The sequence below is a fragment of the Myodes glareolus genome, chromosome 14 (assembly GCF_982192425.1).
Source record: "Myodes glareolus chromosome 14, mMyoGla1.1, whole genome shotgun sequence".
NCBI classification, from domain to species: domain Eukaryota; kingdom Metazoa; phylum Chordata; class Mammalia; order Rodentia; family Cricetidae; genus Myodes; species Myodes glareolus.
The window spans coordinates 74,797,426-74,803,425 of record NC_142039.1 but is presented as its reverse complement, the minus strand read 5'-3'; positions in this window follow the sequence as shown (position 1 = coordinate 74,803,425).

Sequence of the window (6,000 nt, the reverse complement as noted above, 5' to 3'; positions counted from 1 at the left end):
ACACCTCCTAGGCAGGTGAGTTGAGCCGCATAAGAAAGGCAGCTTGGGAGTGATGGAGGAGGGTCATCTGTCTATGTGTTACTTTCATTGGTTAATAAAGAGACTGCCTTGGCTTTTGATAGGGCAGGATTTAGATAGGTGGAGTAGACTGAACAGAATGCTGGGAGAAAGAAGCAGAGTCAGGCAGAGGCAGAGAGCTGCCACCATGAAGCTGCCAGGTTAGACATGCTGAATCTCTCCCAGTAAGCCATGACCTCATGGTGACATACAGATTATTAGAAATGGGTTGGATTAATATGTGAGAGTTAGCCAATAAGAGGCTACAGACAATGGGCCAAGCAGTGTTTAAATGAATATAGTTTCTGTGTAATTATTTTGGGAGTAAACTAGCCGGTGAGCCGGGATCCTGGCAGGAACACAGCCCGCCACTCCTTCCTTTTACATGGGAGCAGATACCAGGGAGCAACATTGGCTGCTGGTATCTGCTTCAGCCCCTGCCTTGAGTACTTGCCCTGGTTTTCCTCGCTGATGGGCTATAACTTGTAGGGTGAGACAAACCCTTTCATCCACAAGTTGCTTTGGGTCATGCTGTTTATGACAGCAACAGAAAGCAAGCTAGGGTACAGGGTTAACTGTGACGTCATATCCTAAGTACGTCTCAGTCTGCTTGTTTGCACTGCCTGTTCTTCATTACCTCACAGAACGTCGTCACTCAGTATCTCAACACGGCTAGTTCACATTCCGCCTTCCCACAGAAAGATTTATTTAAACAGTGCACTTCTCATCAACACATACCACTTCTGACATTCTGGAGGGCGGATTCTGATGAGCACCAACTAAAGAAGAAAGGCCCAGCCATTGGCGTCTGAAGCCCAGGCAAGCTGAACTATGTCACAGAGGTACCACGTTCTATTTCTCTCACTCAATAGACAAGAATAAGAACAAGGACACATAAACTCATCTGATACTGGAAGTGACATCTTCCTTGAGACACTCTTGTGTTACCATGACTGGTGTAGGGCAGATCACATGGCCAAGGTGACTTCAGACTGATGACTGGGTCTTGTAGCGATCACTCAGAATGGGTAAACTCTTAGCGTCAACTTGCCCAGTCCCCAAATACTCTGTGGTGAGCCAGGGAAAGGAGATCTAAGCTGCCATGAGCCTTTAGGAATTAGAAAATTACCCAGCCTTTGTGCAGCAAGAGGGGAAAAGTGCAGGACACATTTCTCAAGAACTAGGGACTGGGCAGAAACATGGCTTCAGAGTCAGGAAGCTTGGGTTCAAATCCTGCCTGTTTCTTACAAGTTCTTCCTTGAACAAACCATGTAATGCGCCAGAAGCTAAGACTGTTTCCCTGAGGAAAATTAAAACGATACTTGGTCAACTGGTGGAATAAGTGTGTTCTAGGGACAAACCGACCTACGGTGCACAAGCAGTTTCTTGGTCTGTGGGTGTGTCATCAGTCATGGTGCAGAGCCACCAGACTTGATTGTGTGACCAGACGCTGCTGTCATGGAAACTGTGGTCCTTAGGGAATGACTGCTAGGGTCTACTACTGGCCATGAAGGAACTGAGTCCCTTTGCTACGGGGGCCATCATAGTGTCCCAAGGGTGTTGTCATAGCAGAACCACAGTGATGTGGGGCTCCCCTCTGTATGCTGTGAATACCATTGGTTAATAAAGAAACTGTCATGAGCCTGCGTACATGAACCTCGTGGTGATGCACAGATTAATGGAGATGGGTTAAATTAATATGTAAGAATTAGCCAATAAGAAGCTAGAGCTAATGGACCAAGCAGTGTTTTAAATAATATAGCTTCTGTGTGGTTATTTCGGGTCTGAGCTGCGGAGCTACCAGGAACACACTAGCAGCTCCTTATTACAACATAGCATTGTCCAAGACCATCTATACCAAACCCTGGGGTCTGAGTCTGAGGCATCAAAGGGTGAACTAAGCTTAGCTGACATCTCTTCTTGTTGCTAGCGGTTTGCTGGCGACCACTGGCATTCTTTGGCTGGTGGCAGCAGTGTTCTCAGCCTAGACTGTCTCCATTGTAATGTCTCATTCTACGCTTCTGCTTTCTAGAAGAAAGGAACAGAGCTGACACCACAAACCTCATCTTAAGTTGCTGTGTCCGAACAATTTTATTTTCACCTTGAGGTATCAGGGTGGTACTTTGACATGTGTTTTCATGGGAGACACAGCTCCGTTCATAATAGCTGTGTCCCAGACCTTTGTTTTGGTGGACCGCTGAGAGGCAAGACTTTGTTTCTGGGTTAAGAGCATCTTCCCCGGGATGCATTCTCTTGCCTCCAGCCCTAGGCCTGACACATCTGTGCTATCATCTCTCTGATCCCTCCTTGGGCTCACAGACACAGTAAGAGAGCTGGGAGTGGCCTGACCCAGTGACTTTGGGAATTTTTATTACTAGTATTGATAACAACAAAAAAAGTCAGACTTGGGCTTGGGATGTCATTTCCTAAAATTACATTTATGTATGTATGTATCTATTTATTTATTGTGTATGTGTGAATGTTCACACATGTGCCATGGTATGTGCATGTGGAGGTCAGATGATAGCTCATGGGGTTTGGATCTCCCCTTCTGTCATGTGGGATCCAGGGTTCTAATCCAGACCACCAGGTTTGGTGAAGAGCAAGCGCCCTTACATGATGGGCCATCTCACCAGTCCAAGACATAGCTTCACTTTTTCAAAAATTACATTTGTTTTGTGTGTGTTGGGAATAGAACATGTATGGATGGCACTCTGTGTGTGTGCTCTTTCCATTACTGTGTCAATCACAGGAACTGAACTCGGGTCATTAGGCAAGTACTTTTGTTTGCTCAGCACACTGGGGATGTAAGTCAGTGGTAGACCCTGATTTGATCCTCAACATCAGGCTTGAGCGCTTGTAGGCGCATGCGCGCGCGCACACACACACACACACACACACACACACACACACACACACACGCGTGTGCGCGCGCGCGCACAGAGAGAGAGAGAGAGAGAGAGCGAGAGAGAGAAAGCGAGAGAGAGCGAGAGCAAACTAACTTCTAGTTGTTTTTATTATTGGTACTAGATTTGCTATAGACAGTACAAGCCTTTATTACCAACACCAACTCCCAGGGCCGGTTCCTCCCACTGCCCTGCCTCTGATAAGTCATCTCTAGACCCTCCCTTATTAGGCTCAGATTACTAGTGAGAAATTTGTCCTCCATCCCTGTGAAAACAACATTTTACCCAGTGTCCTTCCAAATGAGCAAGCCAGCCTGGATGCGCTTATTGAGAGAAAGTTCCTGATACTCACAGAGACCTAGGCAGAGCAGCAAGGCCTTTTGCAGACACCCTGGGATAGTTTAACAAGCCCACCCCAGGGTCGCTGACCTGTCTGTGGGTTGTACTTTTTATGGCCTAAGTATTTATTATTAATTAGAGACTCAGACCCTGAGACTGCTGGCTCACAGCGCAGAGGGAATAGAAGCTCCCATCGGTCGTCACCCCAGCAATCCACTCCCCTTTTTCCCTTAAGTGCATGTAAATGCCCAATTCCTTAAAATACTACTTTAATCAAATTTTCCATATTAGTGGGTCTGTAATTAACGTGAGAATACGTCTTTGTCACCAGTCAAACTGTGCCAATCAGCAGTGAAAGCCTGTGGTTGGGCTCCTAGTGCTGGTGGCTTCTCTCCCTTGGAACCGTTCATTGTCCCAAAGCATGCGCGGTGGATGCACGGTCATTTCCCCTTTAAGGACGTTTCTGATTCTTCCCATTCCTCCTTTATCTGAATTAGGGTTCCCCAGTTCCTGTTCCATTTCACATTTCTGTGCTCTGTCTGAGAAAAGAGAACAAGGGGAAAACAGAGGGAAAATTTATTTACATATACGCCCGTCTCGCTTGGAAGTAGCTGTTGAGTGGAAGCCACGGTGGTGACATCTTCAGGACAGCAACATCGCATGTCCACAAAGGCCCTATCTGTGTGGCTTGTGGTACCAGAACGAGGAGGATCGTGGCCTCAGACTGGTGATAAATCTAGGAAAGACATTGAAGTTGTTCAATCTCCCTGGGTTCTTCCCTAGGGTCCCCAAGTACACAGACACACATTCTCCCCTTCCCCTCCCCTCCCAACAGAGAATAGAAGCAATGGCAGCAAACTCCCTGTTTCACTAAAATCAAAACATGTTTTCATGCTCCTAAATTGGTCATTGCTCCCTGTGCTTCCAGATGCACCCCCTTCGTGCGGGTATCGGGGCGAACGGTTGTTATCGTCCACCTCTGAGGTTTACTAGTGACCATCTTTGTAGACACATGGAAGTGATGTCGTTGACCAGAGCTTTGATGGTAAAATGGAGACTCCTACCTGCTGCCTGCGGCCTGAATCAGCTCTCCCCTGCTGTTGGTCCAGGCAGAGACAGCCTCAGCTGTCCCCCTGTCCCCGTGGAGCAGGGCTGTGCAGCAGAGGCTGCCTAGCTGTTCCTGCAGATCAGGCTGGAAAGATTTACCATTTGGGTTGTCAAGCAAGGCTGACAGCCTGGACCGATAAAGAACTGAGATTCTGTGTGATTGAGTTTTTTATTACATAGAAGCGCTGAAAGAAGGTGCCAAGTCTTTGGGTGCTGGGTCGCACAGGACTAGTTGGGAACAAAAGGGGACAGACAGTCAAGAGAGCCTTTGTGAAGCAGCCCCAGGGTATTTTACAGCCTACCACTGCACTGAGTGGGAGTGAGGCTGCTTGCCTGGGCACCATCCAGGACCCTAGGAGGAAGAGACTTCTGGAGAAAGGGAGGGGAGGGGGAGAAGGGAGAGAGGGAGGGGAAGGGAATGGGATGGGGGGGGAGGGAAAGGAAAGGGGAGTGAAGGGAGGAGAGGGCAAGAGGGAGAGAGGGGGAGGGGAGAGAATAAGGGAAAGGGGAAGAGAGGGACAGAGGAGAAGGAGGGGGGAGGGAGAGAAGGGAAAGGGGAGGGAGAAAGAGAGGTTGGAATGGGAGAGGGAGAGAGCAGCAGCAAGCTAGGTACCTTATCCATGTCTTCTGCTGAATCGCAGAAGTATTTCCCCATTCAGAGCTGCAAGGGAACTTTCAAACACCAGAATAAAACCCTCCAAATATATAAAAGTGTTCTGACTTCATTTGTTAGGACAGAGGTAACTAAAGCCCCTTTTCAGCATCGCGATGGATGTAAAGTCACGATTCCGGAGAGACCTTTGCTTCTGCAGGATTCAATTGTTGTTACCATAAAATCCCATTGCTGGGGGGGGGGGAGCTCTCGGAGTCAGTTCCTTCCAGTCGAGAGACTCAAGTTGTTTTAGACTTCTTGAGAAATATTATTTTTTGCTATTTTTGGGAAAAGTAAGACCAAGACAAATTTTAGTGAGCATTTGCTTAAAGGCACATGAAGTCTTGTCTGTGTTAAGGCAAAGCCTGCGTGTTCTGGGGGAACTCTCCCTGTTCTGTGTCAGGTCATCATAGCCCGTGATGTCCTTCCTGTGGACAGGCAGGCCACATACTTCGGCTTTTCCTTTGAACTGAACATGTAAAGGATGTGTGTGTGTGTGGGGGGGTGATTTTGTTTCATACTGCATTCTTCAATTTGTTTTCATTCAAAAACCCATCCTAAAAAACAAATTAAAACAAACAAAAAAAATAAACAGGGGCTGGAGAGATGACTTAACAGTTAAGAGCACTGGCTGCTCTTTCAGTGGTCCTGAGTTTAATTCCCAGCAATCACATGGTGACCCACAACCATTTATAGTGAGATCTGATGCTCTTTTTTGGCCTGCAGGTGTACATACAAATAGAGCACTCATATGCATAAAATAAGAAATAAATAAAAAAAGAAAAACCCAAACCAAAGTAAAACAAAATAAAAAACAAAACAAAACAACACGGATAGTTGAATTTTTGGCTTAGTTGAAGCATTGAAACCATTCACCAAACCTGCTATTATTTATTAATGTTATATATTAATCCAGCATCACTTCAGTTTGGGTTTTCT